This window comes from Carcharodon carcharias, chromosome 2, assembly GCF_017639515.1.
Source record: "Carcharodon carcharias isolate sCarCar2 chromosome 2, sCarCar2.pri, whole genome shotgun sequence".
Lineage (NCBI taxonomy): Eukaryota > Metazoa > Chordata > Chondrichthyes > Lamniformes > Lamnidae > Carcharodon > Carcharodon carcharias.
In genome coordinates, this window is record NC_054468.1 from 219,492,199 (window position 1) to 219,513,998 (window position 21,800).

At 42.7% G+C, this 21,800-nt stretch overlaps 1 protein-coding gene across 5 annotated transcripts in view; it reads left to right on the top strand.

Annotated features, from left to right (window-relative positions):
- Window positions 1–21,800, top strand: part of sdccag8 (SHH signaling and ciliogenesis regulator sdccag8) — a 414,295-nt gene that overhangs the window by 332,467 nt on the left and 60,028 nt on the right. The gene's annotated exons all lie outside the window — the stretch shown is intronic.

Below are 21,800 nucleotides of genomic sequence, written 5' to 3' on the forward strand. Positions count from 1 at the left end.
CCTAGGCATTGCATTATGGTGGTGTCTACAGTTCATGCTTTCAGACAGTCACCATTGGAAATGTTGAAACAGGATTGACTTCATTTTTCTAGTACACGATCTGTTTCTTTTAAATGGTTTTACTTAAGGAAAAGGATATAGTTTGAGATTAATTGCTTCTCAAAGTACTTTTGTTGACTTTAGGCCTCCCTAATTTAGTGTCATGCTGTTGCTTTACAGCCTGTCACTAAAACTACAGTGGTAAGTTTGTCTAGAATTGATGAATCACTATAATTTTTTATTTAACTCAACCCTGTTGCATAAACTGAACATGTGTTAGGTATTGTTTCGAGTCTGTATGTCTTTTCTTCAGAACTAAGAGAAGTAAAAATGTGGTGAAATGTGGTATACCCTGCTTCTTCCTTGAACAGAGGCCCGAACAATCCCCATCCAACGCCACTGTCCTCCGCCTGGCTAAACTTGTCCTCTTACTGAACAATTTCTCCTTAAACTTGTCTTCAAATAAAAGTTGTGGCTATGGGTACCCGCATGGGCCCCAGTTATACCTGTCTCTTTATGGGGTATGTGGAACACTCCTTGTTCCAGTCCTACTCAGGTCCCCCTCCCACAATTCTTTCTTCGGTACATCGACGACAGTTTCAGGGCCACTTCATGCTCTTGTCTGGACCTGAAAAAATTTATCAATTTTGCTTCCAATTTCCACTCCTCTACCAAGTATCTTCCAAATGGTTTATTTAAAGGGGTAAGTCATGACAGGAGAGCTCAAAGCCATGGTGTGCTCCTCCTGCTCTATGTGGGAAGCTGGGAACATTTCTAGTGCCTGGGGCCAGCATGTGTGCAGGAAGTGTCTCCAGCTGCAGCTCCTGGAAGCCTGGGTGTCGGAGATGGAGTGGCGGCTGAGGACACTGTGGAGGATCTGCAAAGCAGAGAGTATCATGGATAGCACGTATAGAGAGGTGGTCACACGCAGGCTAAGAGTCCACAGGCATGAAGGGAATGGGTGACCACCAGGCAGAGCAAGAGGACCAGGCAGGCAGTGCAGGAATCTCCTGTGGCTATTCCCGTGCAAAACAGGTATACCACTTTGGATACTGTTGAAGGCAATGGCCTCTCAGGGGAAAGCAGCAACAGCCAAAATCGTTGCACCACAACTGGCTCTGCTGCACAGGGAAGGAGAAAAGAGTCTGGGAATGCAATAGTTATAGGGGATTCAATTGTAAGGGGAATAGATAGGCATTTCTGTGGCCGCAAACGAGAATCCAGGATGGTATGTTGCCTCCCTGGTGCTGGGATCAAAAATGTCTCAGAGCGGCTACAGGACATTCTGAAGGGGGAGGGTGAACAGCCAGTGGTCATGGTACACATTGGTACAAAAACGACATAGGTTAAAAAAGGGATGAGGTCCTAAAAGCAGAATATGGGGAGTTAGGAAGTGAGCTGAAAAATAGGACTTCAAAGGTACTGATCTCAGGATTACTAACAGTGCCACGTGCTAGTCAGAGTAGATATAGCAGGATATATCAGATGAATACATGGCTGAAGAGATGGTGTGAGGGGGAGGTTTTCAGATTCTTGGGACAGTTCTGGGGGAGCTGCGACCAGTACAAACTGGACGGGTTACACCTGGGCAGGACCGGGACTGATGTACTAGGGGGATTATTTGCGGGAGTGGTTGGGGAGGGTTTAAACTAAAATGGCAGGGGGATGGGAACCTATGCAAGGAGTCAGAGGAGGGGGAATCAAGGACAAGAACAAAAGACAGAAAGAGGAATAAGAAAAGTGATAGGCAGAGAAATCAAGGGCAAGAATCAAACAGGGCCTCAGTGAAAAATAGTGGGAACGGGACAAGTGATGTTAGAAAGACAAGCCTTAAGGCTTTGTGCCTTAACACGAGGAGCATTCGCAATAAAGTGGATGAATTAACTGTGCAAATAAATGTAAACAGGTATAATATAGTTGGGATTACAGAGACATGGCTGCAGGGTGACCTGGGAACTGAACATCCAGAGGTATTCAGTATTTATGAAGGACAGACAAAAAGGAAAATGTGGTGGAGTTGCATTGCTGGTTATGGACGAAATTAACACAATAGTGAGGAAAGATATTACTTCCGACGATGTGGAATCTGTATGGGTAGAGCTGAGAAACACTAAGGGGCAAAAAACGTTAGTGGGGATTATATATAGACCCCCAAATTGTAGTGGTGATGTTGGGAATGGCATTAAGCAGGAAATTGGAGATGCATGCAATAAAGGAATATCTGTAATTATGGGTGACTTTCATCTGCATATAGATTGGGCAAATCAAATTAGTAACAATACTGTAGAGGAGGAATTCTTAGAGTGTATACGGGATGATTTTCTGAACCAATTGAGGAACCAATTAGAGAACAGACCATCCTAGACTGGGTATTGTGTAATGAGAAAAGAATAATTGGCAATCTAGTTGTGCCACGCCCCTTGGGAATGAGCGACCATAATATGATAGAATTCTTCATCAAGATGGAGAGTGATGTAGTTGATTCTGAGACTAGGGTCCTGAATCTTAATAAAGGAAACTACAATGGTATGAGGCGCGAGTTGGCTATGATGGACTGGGAAACGTTACTTAAAGGGATGACGGTGAATAGGCAATGGCAAACGTTCAAAGAGCGCAAGGGTAAACTTATGCTCCTATTTTCTATGTTCCTATGAATGGAAATAAATTTTAAAAATAATAATAGAAATAGGTGGGAAAAAATATATATAAAAATTAAAAAATAAATATTTGACAAAAGGAGATCAAAAAGGGGTGAGAATGGAGGAGACAGTTCATGATCTGAAGTTGTTGAACTCAGTGTTAAGTCCAGAAGGCTGTTAAGTACCTAATCAGAAGATGAGGTGCTGTTCCTCCAGTTTGCATCGAGCTTCTCTGGAACATGGCAGCAGGCCAAGGACAGATATGTGACCAAATTGAGGGAAGCGCAAGTGAAGCAATGCTTCACTTGAAAGGAGTGTTTGGGCCCTTGGACAATGAGGAGGGGGCACAGGGCATTCCCCCGGGACTCTCTGGTCCACTCCTCCATCATCCCCAACACATCAGCCCCCTCGCATGGCACCTTCCCATGCAATGGCAGAAGGTGCAACACCTGCCCCTTTACCTTCCCCCTCCTCGCCGTCCGAGGGCCCAAACACTCCTTTGAAGTGAAGCAGCGCTTCACTTGCACTTCCCTCAATTTGCCCTATTACATTTGCTGCTCCCAATGCGGTCTCCTCTACATTGGAGAGACCAAACGCAGACTGGGTGACTGCTTTGTGGAACACCTTCGGTCTGTCCGCAAGCATGACCCAGACCTTCCTCTCGCTTGCCATTTCAACACACCATCCTGCTCTCATGCCCACATGTCCATCCTTGGCCTGCTGCAATGTTCCAGTGAAGCTCAACGCAAACTGGAGGAACAGCACTTCATCTTCCATTTAGGCACTTTACAGCCTTCCGGACTTAACATTTGAGTTCAACAACTTCAGACCATGAACTCTCTCTTCCATCCTCACCCCTTTTTATCCTCTTTTTTCAATATTCATTTTTATTTTTTCCACTTATTTCTATTATTATTATTTTAATAATTTATCTTCATTTTTATTCATTACATTATCCCCACCTTTTAGCCTATTTTCGATCTTTTTCCCACCACATTCCCCTACCCCCACCATACCCCCACAAAGGCCATCTGTCACTTGCTCATGTTGTTCTTTCCAGAGTGCTTACCCTTGTCTGGCTATTATCACATTTTGCTTTCTATCCTTTATGTCACCATTAGCATCTCTCTTAGCCAGTACCACCAGCGTTAACACCCCTTTGACCTTTTGATTATGACATCTTTGGCAATCTCTCCTTTGCCTCCACCTATCGCTCCACCCCCCTTAAACAGTATAAATTTCACCACATTTTTATTTCTCTTAGCTCTGAAGAAGAGTCATATGGACTCGAAACGTTAACTCTGTCTCTCTCTCCACAGATGCTGTCAGACCTGCTGAGTTTTTTCAGCGCTTTTTGTTTTTGTTTCGGATTTCCAGCATCTGCAGTTTTTTGCCTTTATCTATGCGTTAGGTATCTGTAGTTTCAAAAGTAACAGTGTCACACTTGTCATGCTAGGCATAATGCACTTGTTCTATGGTGCTTGCTTATGTGGTCAGATTCAACACGATTTTTCATTAGCCAGCGATCACTGATATATACTATACATTGATCACCCAGTTAGCAACCTTTTCTGAGCAAATCTAGCTTTTTGAATTTTCAGTTACTGCACATCTGAGTGTTGTAATTCTTTAAGATTTAAGCCACCTTTTTCATACTGCAATTCTGCTGTGGAAAGGGCAAAGTATTTTCATTCAAATTCAGGAGTAGTGTAAGTTGGATGAGATTCAAGTATTATGAGCTGGTTGTTTTCCTTACAAACAGTCTATAGAGATCTTTACACATAACTCTGATCCAAATGTAACATTTTTTGGCAAGCTTGTGATTCATTAATCAGGATTCAACTGCAGCCCAATTAGGGATATAATAACCTATTCCATCGTAAGCATTCTGTTCAGATTGATTAGAATACACCCACACTTTTCAATCTATATAAATTATTTAAAAATTAAAAACTTTCATTTAGAAATTAACAAAGAGAAAAGAATAAATGTATTGTTGTTTAATTATTCACTGCACACAGTCGGTTCTTTACATCTGCAATAAATATTATACCTGCCACCTTACTCAGTCCAAACTTTATGATGTCAGTAGTGCTTGATAGTGTATCAGTGTTAAGGTAACCACTTCACTATTAAAGTGCTTATTATTTGAATTTGTGTTTTGCGCAGTACTCATTTTAATTTTATTTTACTGTTCTGTTATTTCATTACTTGTTAATGATTTGATATATTTTCTTCAGGTTAAATTATATTAACCTTTATACAAAGCAGTCTTGTTGCAACTTGAATTGAGTGAAGCAAATTAAATTCCACTTGCCAGAATTGTCACAGATCATTTTGATACAAAGATGTATTAGCTAATGCTACTTTTTGAAAGCAATATCTTTGGTAGCACACCTCGCACCATCAGAAAGGTAAACCACATTACATTATGTACTTGTATTTTCATGTATTTTCAGTAAACTGTGTGGATTATCTTGGGTGCAACTGTAAGAAAGAGAAAGATAGAACTTGCATTTATAAAGCACCTTTCATAACATGCCAAAATGCTTCACAGCCAGTAAAATACTTTTAAAATTTATTCACTGTTGTAATGTACGAAACTGAAGTTCATTACAATATCTCAGCTTTAACTGGGTTTTCCATAATAACAGTATTGCAGTGCAATGCTCAATTACCAAGATTAAAGAGCAGCAAGGCAAGGTTAAGTTTGCGATTTGCACTCAATGTGTTCAGTTTCCAGCATTTAGCTGTAATATGAGCCTGATATTTGCCCTCTATGTTCCAATAGGGTTGGCTGCTGTAGCACGAGATAGTTTTGCCTCCTCTGGGATGCTTGGCTACACTTTTCTTTTGCCTGTGCCCAGATTACGAGGCTTAACTTTAATTGCTTTCCAGGGCTCTTCCTTGCTTTGTACTTTTTTTTTTGCAAGACCCTTTTAGAAGGTGCTGGGCGTAGTTCAGTAGGTCTTATCAAGGTATTCGTAGTTTTAGGTTGTTCAACAGTAAGTATTTATTAACTACTGGAAACTTTATACATAGGTACAATAAAGATCCAAACTAGGAGTCTCTATGCTTGCTTCTACACAGCTTTGCCCAACACTACACTGACCCCTAGGTTCAGGTCATGTGTTCTCTTACATCACTGTGTGGGTGGTATTCTACTCAGTCCCACGTTCACCCTTTATGTGCTGGACCCTTATACTACACCCATCTCCAAGTCTTTATCCAATGTATTTACAAGTTATCCCAGTTTACTCCATGAATTTAGATCATTACTACTCCCCCCTCTAGTCTCTGAGTTCATATGTCCAGGTGGTCAGGAGGTCTTATAACCCTTCCATATTGTGTTCTCACTCCTGTCAGAGGAGTGGTAGGCTCTGTTGCTGCAGGTAAACTTTGTTGAATCAGAGGTTGTTCTGGCATCTGGGTGTCCTTTCACCCCTTTTTTCCATTCTTTAGCATTGAATCACACTTTGTTGATTTCCCACTTGTAGTGCAGCTAGATGGTGGGTGGTTTATCCCAGTCCTTATGGGAAGACAAACTCTGGGCTTGTCTCTATAGTGTTTTCTTTCTCCTCTTCCTTTGTGCGGCTCGCCATGACGAACACTGGAATGAAAGATGGCTCTTCCTGTTGTGAGGTTGTGACATGGTAGTAAGCTGACCTTTACGTTTGGCTGTGTGGTGTACTGTCATCAATGGATGGCAGCTACTTGGTTCCAGCATCATTTGTGGCACTCTCATGCTGGCTGGGGATTGCAGCATCTGCTCTATGGTCTCAGGGCTTATCTCTCCAACTGGTATCGGAGCTGGAAGTTGAGGCTCTTCTTGTTGTTGGTTCTTCTCATGACTGTCATCTTCCCAAGGTGCCGTGGGAACCATCTGAGTGGTTGGCTGGTCTGACAAATGAGGGGCTTCTGACACTTGTAATGAAAGTGGACAAACCTGCTCTGCAAAGAGAGAAGACAGTTCAGAGATGAAGTCCCAGTTGAGAGAATCTTTCTTGTCGGAGCTCTTGGGAGCTTGCAGTTCTGTATAATTTATGAAGCGTTTGTCTTGACATCTTTTGCCAATTTGAGATTCAGGGCTACACAGGCATCTCTGCTCAAGAGAGGAAAAGACTGGCTCCAGAATCATGCCTATGATCCGGAGTCGGATTCCTCCAGGCCCATAAAGTAATCTGTCTGTTGTTCATAGACAGAGGTCTCTCAGCCACAGTCCTTTTCCAATAGGACCGTAACACTGGCTACCATGTCCAACTTAAAGCTTTAACCAAGATATCCACGTTCCAGAATGAAAATCCAGGATCGCTGACCTCACCCAAGAAGCGTGGTGTGTGTCCTCTTGGTATGTGGTCTCAACCTTGTATATCTTCGTGGGATCTTCTGTGTGTTTTAATGTTTTGGCTTTGCACAGCTTCCTGAAAGTATTGGACTGAAATTGCTAGACAGTAACCACGCCTGTGGGGACGCTTTGCTCCACAGTGGTTGCAAGGTCATTGTACTGGTCGGTTAGAGTATTGCTGCCCGTGGCCTGGAATGTCCCTGTTTCTATGCTGTTTCACTAGCTGGACAGTTGGATTAATTTTGTTTGCTTTCTCCCCTTAATATGGATCTGTGCTGCAAACGGATTTCAGATTGCCTTTCAATCTGGATTCCTTTCTCAGGGGTTAGATCTTCCTTCGCTTGGAGCATGTCTGAGAGTGCATCATCTGCCACTCCTACAAATATTCTATCCTTGATTAGCTCAGATTTTCGGTCACGGTAATCATAGCCTTCTGTCATTCTGTACAGCTCAGTGATGAATGAGTCCACAGGTTCCCCTGGCTGCTGGACACATTGATTGAAGTTAACCTTTTAGGATTTTACTTCTGAGGTTAAAATAAATATCGAATGATCTTAGAACTTCATCAGATTTTGCAGATGATTCGTTGTTTCCTTGTCTAGCTATTATATCGTTGGTTATTGGGCCTACCAAAATGTTTTATTAGTTCATGGCATGTGGATGTCACTGCCTAGGCCAGCATTTATTGCCCATCGCTAATTGCCCTTGTTCAGAGGGCATTTAAGAGTCAACCACTTTGCTGTGGGACTGGAGTCACATGTAGGCCAGATCAGGTAATGACAGCAAATTTCCTTCCCTAAAGGACATTAGTGCACCTGATGGGTTTTTATGACAATCAGCAATGGTTTTGTGGTCATCAGACTTCTAATTCTAGATTTTTATTGAATTCAAGTTTCATCATCTGTCATGATGGGATTTGAGCCCGGGGCCCTCCAAGAGCATTACCCTGGGCGTCCAGTGATAATACCACTTTAGCTTTGCTCTGAACATTGCTCTGAAGAAGAGTCATATGGACTCAAAACATTAACTTTGTTTCTCCCTCTACAGGTGCTGCCAAACCTGCTGGGTTTTTCCAGCACTTTCTGTTTTTATTTGTGTGCTATGGCATTTATTTCCTTCTTTCTTTCTTAACGTTATCACTATGCAATGGAAGCACTTCAGGAGACTTAGATTATGTTCCATTTTGTTGAGACATGTGGCTAAAATCTGCCATTTAGACTTACCCATGTGATCCTTAACAACTGAGGCATATGAGGCTGCTGAAAACCCTATGATCAATGTCAAAAATTGTTAGTCATCTGTTCATAAGATCATAACAAATAGGAGCAGGAGTAGGCCATTCAGCTCTGCCATTCAATAAGATCATGGCTGATCTGATTGGGGTTTTAACTCCGCTTTCCTGCCTGTCCCTCCATAACCCTTGCTCCCTTATAGATCAAAAGCTGTCTAACTCAGCCTTGAATATATTCAATGACCCAACCTTCACTGCTCTCTGGGGAAGAGAATTCCAAAGACTACTGATCTTTGAGAGAAGAAATTCCTCCTCATCTCAGTCTTAAATTGGAGACCCCTATTCTGAAATGGTGCTTCCTAGTTTAGGTTTTCCCACAAGGGGAAACATACTCTCGGCACCTACCCGATCAAGTCCCCTCAGAATTTTGTATGTTTCAATGAGATCACCTCTCATCCTTCTAAACTCCAGTGAGTATAGGCCCAACCTTCTCAACCTTTCCCCCTAAGCCAACCCCTTCATCCGAGGAGTCAACCTAGTGAACCTTCTTTGAACTGCTTCCAATGCAAGAATATCCTTCCTTAAGTAAGGAGATCAAAACTGTATGCAGTACTCTAGATGTGGTTTAACCAATGCCCTGCACAGTTGTAACACAACTTCCCTATTCTCTATCTCCCTAATAATAAAGGCCAACATTTCATTTGCCTTCCTAATTACTTTCTGTACCTACATGCTAAGTATTTGTGATTCATGTACAAGTACACCAAGATCCCTATGTACGGCAACACTCTGCACTTTCCCCATTTAAATAATATTTTCCTTTTCGATTCTTCCTGACAAAGTTCTCTTTGTACTCTGTCAAATTTTTGTCCGCTCACTTAACCTAACTATATCCCTTTGCACCTCTTTGTATCGTCCTCACAACTTGCTTTCCTACCTATCTTTGTATTGTCAACTAATTTGGCTATAATATAGTCAGTTAAACTGTATACAAGCACAAATAAAATGATGAGCTTTGTAATATTATATCCCTTAATGTTTTATTATTAAATCTTAGTTGCAGGTATTTTAGATTCCACTTTGTTATTCTCTGTTTATAAATAAAGATATTTATTGAGCCACCATGAACTGGAACTTGCATACACATGGTGAACAGAATCTTGTCTTAGAGGTTGGGTGGAATCTTGCAGAGGTGACGAGGGTCGTGGCCACTGGCTGGAGAGCTGGTGAGACCCACCATGTTGTCTATTTTCAAGAAGGCCTGCCGCACCTTTTGCCACTCAGACACTTGATAGGCCAGTGGTGGGTCTTCCCCCGGGATCAAGCACCCTGGGGGTGGCAGTCACGCCCACTCAGAAGCTCCTCTGTATTCAGCAGAACTACAAGCAAGGCGGTGGCTGCTGCCGATGCTACTCCCACCCGAGGCCTCAGATCAAGGAAGGCCACAGGTGAGTGACGGTGGGAAAGGGGGTCACGGGGAGGGGGATGTTGGCAGCAAGGGCAGAAAGGTGGCTCTCAGCAGTCCTCCCCTCTTTCCGATGCTCGGTCCCTCGATCAGGCACTGTACCTTTGAACGAGGGACCACCTCATGAGTCAGCAAGCAAACACATCAGAGTTTGCTTTTCATGTTCCCCATATGGAGAATCTCGCCCTCCACCCACTCCCAATACTGGGTTAATACCAATTGATGGTGGGGCGGGAAGGCTGTCCATGGGAATCCCACCATGAACATAATCAGGGTGGAGGCAGGAAGGTGATGTGGTCCCCACTTACCGTCCTTTTGCCTGATTAAATGCCCCCCTACTACCAAAAATGCCGTGGGAGAAAGCACAATATTCCACTCATGGTGTGCAAATGCATTGATTGTGACCCACCCTATAAGATTTAAACTTTGTTAATTATGTGAACATTAGTTATGTCCAATGCAAGCGTAAGCTCCAGTTATGCACCTTCATAGGGCACTTGAGTCTATTTTAAAACCAGCAATTGAGTGCAATATATACAACTTTCAGCTTGTCATATGAAGTATTTTTTTAGTGAATAAAGATTTAGTTTGGTCTTTAGTCAGTTTAAATAAAACAGTAACAGAATTACCTGGAAAAACTCAGCAGGTCTGGCAGCATCGGCGGAGAAGAAAAGAGTTGACGTTTCGAGTCCTCATGACCCTTCGACAGAACAGTACTAGCTACACCATCACACTCTGCCTCAGACATAGCACATTTTACTGAACAGATTGTAATTAAAATGCTTTTTTCACTATTTCAGAAAAATATGCCTCCACTCTTTATAATACTTGCAACCTTATGCTTTACATCATATTGGAATTGTATCCAGTCACTTCTAGTTTCTTTCAAAATGGTCAGAATGCAGCCAACTTATTTGTGAAGATTTTCACCCCAGAATTCACTGATATTATCAATGTACTGGTGAGCTTTAAGCTAGAGCATTTGCTGGAATACTTCACCACAAACAGTCAAATGCTGCATCGGTGACCACTACAAAGCCATATGACAGCAGATGCTGTATTTATTTCATCACGTTGAGATGTACTTTTCTAGCATTTATTCTGTTTTTTGATTGAAGTTTATTTTGTATTTCCAATTGGGCCACTGGCTTAATTTAAAAACAATTGGCTGATCCTCTTTGGAGTGGGATGCAGTGGATATGTGCCATTTTTATCATGATATTGTCACGTACAAGTGTTTGATATATCACCAAGTCATGCGAGTGTATACAGTCAGAAACATTATTTACCAGTCATTCTTTCATGAAGAGCATGCCCATTTAATGAATTGATGCTTTCTAATCTGCCACCTACATGTCAGAACTAGAAATGTGATTGACATTGGTGACTTTGACGAAAGAAATGGAAGCAGAACAGGCATGAGAGGCTGAATGGGCTCCTTCTGTATCAATATTTGTGTGATTCAGCTTCTCTCCACCTCTCCATTTAGTCTATGTACAACTATCAAGAAAAAGCTGTACACTAAAGAATCTGGTCAAAAGCATCCTTCATATCTAGAAATTACAGGATCATTGTTTACAATCTAATTGCTTATCTTTTTATATATCAGTGTGCCAGATTTGATAAAAGTTTCATCAAAAATGCACCCTACCATTAAAATATACAGAGGGAATCTTTAGATCATCATTGTTATCCTAACGGGTTTGGGTTCTAACCTGCTGTATTCCAAGCTCACAGAACAGTCTTTTGGAACAGCAGCAACTTTGAGCTATACTAAAAAACATTACTGTTTCCAGCTGTTATATCACTTATGAGCCTGAATGATCTACTACACAAGGCACAATCCAAAAACTCAATGGCATGGCTGTTATTCACCCTAAACTGAAAATGGTTTCATGCTCTTTAGGCATTTTATTCACACCCAGATAAATCTAATCTAGAGAACAATTATTCCATTTGCATGTATTAGGACACTCTGAATCTATGTTGATTTGGCAAAAATCTGCATGATATTCATTGTTTCTTTCATGCGGAAAAGTAGGTCACCTAATTACTGAACAATGGCTCTCCAAATGAATGACAGAGAGCATATCACTTGGCGACTCACTAACTAATAAGGCTTTTGGGAATTAATTGTTTCTGTTCTAAATTATGGTTTCTTCCTTTGCAACTGCAGTGGCTCTTCTACAGGAGAAATTTGTAAATTAGATACATGACCTTCACCAAGTTCTTTCTTGGTACTGTAGATTGTAATTAGTGAGATGGCAATAGTGCTCAATCACTGGCTGCAAATAGGCTCAATCACTGCCTGCAAATAATTGTTCTTCATTCTAAAACCATTAGAATTAATTCAAATATAAGGAATACATACCAATACTTTTCGTTCAAAGTATTTTAACCAATATTGGCCATAAGTGTTTCACATATTCATATTCTATTCCTTTACCTGCCATAACACAATCCATTAAGCATTGATCCATCAATACCAGCAATTTTAATGGCCAGAATTTCCTTTGGCTCTTGAGGAAAAACAACAGTTTTCCTAGGTAGCTCTGATAAGAATCTCCCATCTATGAGCAGTTCCACGGGAAACAATGGGCCGATTGGATCTGCCGGATTAGTAATTAAGGTACTTAAAAATTAAGAATTGTTTCAACCCTCAATTATGGGTTAATAGCCAGGACACCAGTTTCTGGAAATGTCAGCAATTCACAAGAATCACCAAAGCAAAAGTACAGCAGGAAGAGCTTCTTCAGTGAAACTGACAAGCTGGGAAGGTTTTGATCAGTTATACTGAAGAGCCCCAGCCATGGCCAGATGAGAGGCTACAATTCAAAGCACCTCTTCTCCCAGAGGGTATTATACTATTTAAAAGGTGATTGCCAAGTCTTGGAGGCACTTCACCTCTCAGCACTTAAAGCATCTTCTGCTGCCAGCCTTCATCATTGAATGGGAGCAGTTTATGGAACTGAACCTTGCACCCCTGATGAGGGACAAGCATAGAAACAATACCACTGACAAAAGTATCAGCAGAAGCACCTTCTCCAATTGCCTTCTCCTCAGCCGCAAGTCCCTCCACAGAGCAGAGGGGATGGAAACCGAGATCCAGCTAGGACGAGACAAGACCTCCAACACAGAGTCCATAAGCAGTGAATCAGTTCTCCAACAAGTCTGAGCACCAGTCCTTGAGGAGGTCAGGCTTTCATGGCAGGTAACTACTGGATCCTCCTCACTAGTGGAGCAGGTGAACACTTATTGCTAGTGCCAACTCTTTCAAACTTTAAATTAAAAAATGGTTTTGCAGCCAGGTTACCGCTGTGTGGTGGGGATCCCCTCTACAGGGCAGCCTATGGCTGCTCCTGAATCCAGACAGGGAGGACCTCTCGGCCTGCCTGGAGAGCTGGTCCCCCAGCCTGCCACTAGGAGGGTGCCTCCTGGCATTTAAACAGGTCCTCGCCACTACAGGAACCTGGAGGCCGAGTGGAAAATTCCCTGCTTGCAGCTGACCCTGCTTCCACAAAAATGGCCTGGAGGTGGGATGGATCCACTGACCTGCAGAGCTATTTTAGCCCCCATCCACCCCAGATCTCAGCTTCAGCACGTGCTGAAAGTCCAGTTCCTAGAATTCTCAGTAGCCTTGATGTTTCCTGTATTTGATGCTGTAACTATTGGAGCTCCCAAGAATTTCCTCACTAACTAGAACTGCTTATGTACGGTGTGTGATAAAAGTAAATTATTTGGGAAAACTATAAAATGAGCTGAAACATAGAACTGTTATCTATGCATATAGCATTGAAGAAAGTTGCACATTGCTTTAAATTGCTATAAAAACAAGTGTATACATTGCACCTGCAGCTTTTATGAATGACTGAGTTGCTCCCACTCCTACATTAAGTCAAACCTTCAGGTTTGCAAATTGCCAAAAATCTATGTTAAGGTAAAACATGTATTTCAGAATTTGTCAACTTTCTACTAATAAGTTACCAACATGAAACCATGTCAAAAAAGGCTATACAAGATAGCTGAGTCCTAACTTCTACCAACATCAGAGTTTTTATTTCCCAACAGTTTCAGAAAGATATCAACCTGCCAAGGTTTTATAGAGTAGCTCTTTAGTTAAGAATTATTGCTGTAATATTTTTCCCTAACCAAATCTGTGGAAGATGTAAAGGTTCTGCTCCAGAATATTGAAACGACCCTACTCTACTAATTCTAACTTTGAGATAAAAACACTATGGGCAGAATTTAACAGATGGCGGGGTTTCCCACCCCACCACCCAAAGAGCCAGCAAGGAACATTTCCCCACCGCGGATTACAGCTGCGCCTCAAACATTTAACGTTACAAGCGGTCCCACCAAGCAAAGTGCCAGAGCCCCAGGATGCAGGTAAAACCGGGGCCTCATGGCAGGGTCGGGAGAGAAGGTCTTGGGGGATTGGGCAGAAGGGGTGGGAGTCCTGATGATAGGGCCAGAAAGGGAGAGAGTATGTGGCTCGGGGCCAATCTTCGGGGAGGGTGCCCAATCTGGAAAGGGGGCTATTGATGGAGGCATTATCCTCTATTCCTGCCCAAAGCCCGAGCAGAGTAACCTACCTGGCTTTCTACCCATCCCTGAACTCCTGCTGTTCTCAAAATTAATTGAGTGCTTTAGGTCTTGAACTGAGACAAAGCCAGGCAAGCGCACCTCGCTTACCCCCATAAAATTGGAGACAAGTTGGGGGCGGGTTGGAGGGTACCGGGTAGACCACCCGGGGAATTTTACTGGTCCCCTGTCTGCAAACCCCTCTGGTGGAGGCCCATTAAATTCTTCCACCTCAGTCCACTAGTCTTAATGTTAATGATTTCCAACCTTACAAGACTCTGGTATCTGCATTTCTTCAATTCTGACCTCCTGCAAACCTCAAAATTTAATCACTCTACCATTGGCTCTCGATTATGCCTTCAGCTGTTAGACCCTAAGCTCTGGAATTCCTTCCCTAAACAATTTCACCTTTCTGCCTATCCTTACTCTTTTGATATGCTCTGCTAAATCAACCTCTTTGTCCAAGCTTTTGTCATCTGCCCTAATATCGCCTTATATGGCTTGGTGTCAAGTTGTGTTTATTTACACTTCTGTGAGGCACCTTAGGGATTTTAACTATATTAAAGCCGCCATATAAATGCAGTTTGTTTTTGCTGATTTCTTAGATTAGATTATTTATTTTGGCTCAAACATTAATCTTCATTGGAACTAGCTACAAATGCATCTAAGGCATTTTGTTTTGATTGAATTCAGCAGTGGGATGTCTTTTGAAGGTACTCTGACTTTATCTATAAAAAATTCTGGTAGTTGGTTTGAATAGAATACTTGCTTCCAGTCTACCCTGCAAGCATTTCATTTTCATGTGGTAATTTGATTTAGCAACATGGGAAGATATTCCTGGTGGTTACAATATTGGGGACGTGACATATGGTCGTGTAACTAGACAGCCTATCCGTTCAATACGTAAATACCATTCACGTTAATGGATTATATGTAGTCATTTTAATTACTTCGTTTTTAAAAAATAAGAACGTGAAAAGACTGCAGAGAAGTTTCTTGGTACAATAGGATTAAGTTAGCCAAAAGAAGTAGACTTATTTTGTAGGGTTGAAAGTATTGAGAAAAATATCTTATTGTTTTATACCTGCCCAGATTTGTTAAGAGTTTTATGGGGGTATGACGTGAACTTGAGGTAAAATGGGTTTGCTTTCAAATCGGTCAATTAGATTATGTTTGCTTTTGTGTAGCGTTAACTTGGAAATATATTGCTGTTCCTTCACTGTTGCTGGGTCAAAATCCCTTCCTAATAGCACTGTGGGTGTGCCTACACCACATCGACTATAGCAGTTCAAGAAGGCGGCTCATCACCTCCTCAGGGCAATTAGGGATGGGCACTAAGTGCTGGCCTAGCCAGCGACGCCCATATCCTGTGAAAGAATTAGAAACAAATAGCATTTAAAACTTAGCAAAGTACTGATACTGATTTTTTAAATGTACTTTAAATCTATTTAAATCCATGTGATTCCTAGTAAACTGTGCAAATCTCCAGAAAAAAAAATTGGTGTGCCATCTTGAAACTCATTACAGAACGCTATAATTTTATATGGTTATACTATATCTGTGTATATATTATGTATATTTTATATATGAGTGTCTTGTAGTATTGCTCGCAATAAGGTAAATACATTTTTTTCATTTAAGGACTGGAACTTTAGACCATGCAAAACACAATTTAGTTTTCTTTTGCTAAATATGTTTATGTAGATATATGTCCCTTTACGACTTCAAAACCTAATTGTTGTTAAGTAAATAATGCATGAATTCATAACTGAGAGGCAGTAGACTTTCTCAGTCTGGTGATTTGAGTTGTTTAATACTTTCTTGACGTGGGGCACAGAAATTTGAGAGGGATGACGTTTGACAGATGTGTTCCGGACATAGAGGACTGGGTTAGTTAGAAGAAGAGTTATAATTTTTTATTGTAAGGTTGAAAGTATCCAATGAGAAGAAGTATACTTGTTTGTAACCTCTCTCACATGTTTGTTCATTTGCGAAATAGTAGGGAAGTATTGGAAAGATTAGCAGGCTGATTATCAAACCAGTTGAACCATGTCATAAATGCTCCTCCTGTAGCCAACAGGTCCAGGTATTTAATGTCCTCCCCAAGGTGAGTTTGGTGGCAGGTGGGCATTTAATCGGGTGGGAGGGTGACTCATGACGGCCTTCCTGCCTTGCTGTCAATTAAGGGATTTAAGTGGGAAATTTATGCCCACTTAAGGGCCTCATCCCACTGCCGCTGGTATTCAACCAAGAGCAAATGGAAGATTTGCCATGCAGGAGTTCAAAAAGCTCTTGGGCTTCAAGGGCTCCTTCATTCAAAGGCATTTAGTACCTAATCAAGGGATCCAGCCTCAGGAAGTGGATAGGAATGGGTGTCCGCTGAGTACTACACCTTGCCCTTGCTGCCAAACCCCTCTTCTGTGACTCCCACCCCACGACCCACATTCCACCATCTCTTGCTTGTGGCTTGGGTTCCTCGGTGATCTGGGCCTTGGGTAGGTGTGTTACTGGCAGCAACCACCAGTCCCCTGGTGACACTGCTGAGCAATGGATCGCTGCTGGCCTCTGATTGGCCAGCAGTCTTGGGGCCGGGATTTCTGCCCCCAGGGTCCTTGATCTCAAGGAAGGGCCAGTGCTGCCCCATTAAATGCTTGATTAGCACTTAATTCAGTGAGCCTTCCCAAAATGAGGTAACATGAGGCTCTCACTTGCTCTGAGGCAGATACTCAGCCCCTGAGTTGGGGGCAGGGGACTACCAAATGAGCCATAAACCTCCTGGAAAAATTATGATATTTTGTTAAAATTGTCCAGATTTTTTACAACAAATATTGTGGATTCAGCTCAACCCAGCCTAGCCTCCTCAACAGACACAGGCTCCTGGCATCAACTGAGCCTGAAGGAAGCCACATGTGATTAAAGTTTTCACGTTTATTTCAAGCGTTATTAATTAAGGTAAGAGATCTTGTGCTCAACTCCTAACTCTGAGCCAAACGATCCTATTCAAGTCCCACCCCAGGACTTGATGGCCATGGAAGGTGCATGTGTTGCACGATTGTCAACCTGTAAATCCTTCTGATGTGCCTATGGCAGGTGGTAAAAGCAGGAGAATTTCCTGGTCAGCCAGAACTGTGTGGTAGCTGTAGCGCAACAGCATCTACACGTTAAAAGACTCCACACACAAACTCTTGCCACAGGCTCTGTGGCAAAGTGTCTTCCTTGCTTCGAGGGACTGCTAGAGAGGGAAAATTGAGGTGAAGTGCCTGTCAGACATTCAATCTATTGAACCTCTATAACAATAATGGTAATAACTGCAATTCTTACTTCCTCCAGGAGTAGTGCTGTTATCTCCCTTTACCTACTAAATCAAAAATAGCTCCAAGATACCCTGGGCTAAACTTTGTTACCTCAGCGGCCTCCAAACCTGCTAATCTTTCAGCAGTGACAGACAGGCTTATCCTGATGTAGCCCCGCCACACTCACCCCCCCTAAGTCTTGCAGGGCCCAGTTCTGTAGGGGCAAAAATTCTTCTTCATGTATGGCATGGTATGTTGCAATAGTATGCCTGTGAGGAAAACACAACCTTTATTGTATTTTCAACCATTTACACTATTTAAATACCCTACACAAGAGTTTGCTGTTTTGGTCCAGGTGTCAAGTGTTTCATGGTAAGCCGATCGGAGGGGCAGAACTCTGAGTATTGAAGGACCATCCAAATACTTATAAGGAACTCTGCTTAGCACATGCTGAAGAAAGGGATTGACAGTCTTTTGCTGGGAGGAAATAAAGCTGCCAATTTGTAGGAAGCATGGAGCACATCACATCTAAACTTTGTTCCCTTTTAGCAGAGGCTAGGTAGGCCACCTCCAACATGATAATTACGCTGGTGCTAAGGCCAATAGAGCATCTCCATAACAGGCAGATGTCACATGTCCTGCCAAATATGACCTATTAAAGGGGGACAGAAAGCCTAGCACACCATTTCTTCTGACTAATTGTGAGCAATACAGGAGATTGACCAGTTACTTTATGAAGTTTGCAGACAGAATTTGCAGGTGGCTTTATTTTACGGAGCCTTGAGAATTGGTAGGCTGTCATGATAGGCTGTCACACGATTTGACTGGCAGAGATAGCAGCATTAATTTCACAGCATATCAAAGGAATAAAATGTAACCCATGTACACTATTAGAACTTCTTGTTCTTGTTATTGTTGGAACAACTCCTAGATCTCTGATCCTTGGTCGAAAGAGTGGGTGGAAAACCTGCTGCTGGACAGCAGATGAGTTAACAACAACTAGTAGTTACATAGTCTTTATAAAGTAGGCTTAAAGGAATAATAATTTTCATATCAAGATCTAGGTCTGATTTCAGATCATTTTAAAATAGATTTCAACTGGCTTTAGTTGTCAAAATTATCATTATCAAAACAAATATCAGTTTAAAACCTAGTTAACCACTGTTTCACAGCACTGTGACTGCCAGAAACTTATAGATCTCATGAACCATAAATAACTGTTTATAAATGATCAGATCTGGAATGTAAAACAACTGATGGAGTAAAATGCCATTTTAATTTTACATGGATGGTCACCTTGAACTTTTATAAATATCGGCTCTATATTTTGTTTTATTCAAAAATAGGTGAATGCCCTGTTTTTTTCCATTATTATTTGTGACTTGCTGACAAAATGGTGGGATTTTATTACATTGAAATGTGTCTTTTTCAGGAATGAAACTATGGCGATAGTAATATGGGTGGGGGAGACACAATTATGAAGCAGCGTATTGATGATCTTTAAACAGCTAATGAGCCATATAACTAATATAGTCAAGTTAACGAATATAAGATGGATTGAATTTTGCTTTTTCATTCATATGATGAGACTGTTGCTGGCAAGGCCAGGATTTATTGGTCATCCCTATTTGCCCTTTAGAAGATGGTGGTGGGCAGCCTCCTTAAACTGGTGCAGTCCATCTGGTGCAGGTGCACCCACAGTTTAGTTAGGGAGGGAGTTCCAGGATTTTGACCCAGCAACAATGAAGGAAAAGCGATATATTTCCAAGTCAGGATGGTGCCTGACTTTGAGGGGAACTTGCAGGTGGTGGTGTTCCCATGCATCTGCTGCCCTTGAAAGTCAAGGTGGTAGACATTGCGTATTTGAAAGCTCAAATGGAATTCAGATTCACTGTGACACAGTGCCATGCATTTTATTTTCCTCCAATGGAAATTTCGGGGCTGTCCTGCCCTGGAATTATCATGTCATTTGTTCATTAAAAAGGTCAAAAGTATATCAGGAGGCAATTCTTAAATTTAGCTTTCCCCTGTGGTCACTGATATTTTTTAAAAAGATATGCTCATTGATTGTGGTTGTTGAAGGTCAATCATCTCAGCCCAGAATATCACTGTAGGAATTCCTCAAGGTAGTGTCCTAGGCTTAACCATCTTCAGCTGCTTCATCAATGACCTTCCCTCCAACATAAAGGTCAGAAGTGGGAATGTTCACTGATAATTGCAGTGTTCACTACCGTTCGCAACTCCTAAGATACTGAAGCAGTCCATGCCTTCATGCAGCAAGCCTGGACAACATTCAGGTTTGGGCTGATAACTAGCAGGTTATGTGACATCCCCCCACACCCCCCGAGAACCCTCCTGAACCCCCATGGGACCCCCCCCCGACAACCCCTCTGCCACCCTGACCCCTCACATGAAACCCCGACTATCCCCACTCCGCCAACTACCCTCTGTACTCCCCACAGGAACTCCCAATCATTCCAACTGCACCCCCAACCCCCACTCCTTCCTGATTACCTCCCCAGCACCCCCACCCAATTACCTTCCTGACCCCACCCCTAACAAACCTCACTCTCCCCAAACACCCCCCACCCCGATTACCCCCTGAGACTCCTGACCACACCCCATTCACCATCTTACTATGGTCCACTGACCATCCGAACCCCCACTGACCGCCATCTTATCCACTTACTTTATACACTTACCTTCTCCCTGGCTTCCCAAATTGGTTGGGACCTTTACACTTATCTGTGTTACAGCAGATGGTGCCATAAAAATGGGGCATGTCTTCCTTCTCCACCCCCCTCCCCCAAACTCTCCTGTACTTGACTGAGAGGATTCCTGGACAGCTGCACTGCGTTATTCTCACCTGCCCGAGTTGGAAGGTCAGCCAAGAAAGGTGTGGTTGCATTCAGTTCAATTAAGTAGGAGAAGAATGGCAGTCCGACTGTGATTGCAACTCCATGGAGGTTCTGGCCCATCAAATTTAAAGCAACACTGACCTGTATATCAGGACACAAAGTAGAACAAGTGGTGAACTATACAGCACAAAAAAAATGCAATGTGTAGGAGGCCAAACCAATAGATTTATTTGAGAGAGACTCTCCAAGGGCCTGTGGATGCTGTAGGGTTGCAAAGGCAAAATATTACTTGTCATATTAATCTCATATTCAGGGATGTGCACAATGTATTACATCACTGTGTCCATATATACTATGCATGTAATAATGACAGAGTACTCAAATGATAAGTTCTTTGTGTCCTCATCCATACTTTGGGCTGTATTGTCCCAGATTTTCACTAAGTGTGGTAGCGGGCAGATAAAATGATGTCTTACCCGTTGGCCGCGATGGTGGGTTTTCACACCATATCATCCTAAACCCACCACATTGCTTATGCATTCCTGGGAAACACTCCATTTCCATGGCGGGTGGGCTCTCATTCACTTGCCATGCCATCATCTCGCCGCTTCAGCATGCCAGGCGCCAGCTGTGCGCACACATCTCAGTGCCTCCAGCCCATGACTGCTGCAGGGAAGATGACCATGAAAGGCAAAAAGACTGCAGTCCTCAGGTTTAGCGGCTTGACACTGATATGCCTTTGGATGCCATGGAGGCCTGCCGCAATGTCCACTAACCCTGCTTTGGCTGCAAGATGGGCAGCGGCATGACCAACCAGGCTTGGGAAGCAGTACCTGCTGTGGTCAGCGCCAACGCCCTTCAAAAGAGGACAGCCACCCAGTGCCGCAAGAAGATGAATGATCTCCTCCATTCTGCAAGGCTAAGTCACACCTCACACTCTCAACTCACACACTTACAAACCCATCACACATTCACAGGGATCTCACACTGCTAGTTCGAGGGACATTGCCATTCACTGTCTCTTACAAACCTTCGTTTCCCCTCCTCCCATCCATGGGACCATTCAGAACCCACACATGCCAGGCATTCTTATCACCTGGCCTGGCAGGCGTCCTGCTTGCACACTCTCCATCTCTATTCATGCAGGACAAGCTGGCAAACAAGAGGGAGAGGTCGCAGACTGGTGGAGGAATGCCTGAAATCAAGTTCCTCACAGACTTTGAAAACAGAGCCATCCAGCTGGCCGGCGACAATCTGGACTGTTCCTGTGCTGACGGTGCTCTACTGAATGGGGTCCAGCAGTGCAACATCCATCAGACAACCATTCTATGGGTGATGTGTCCTGTTTC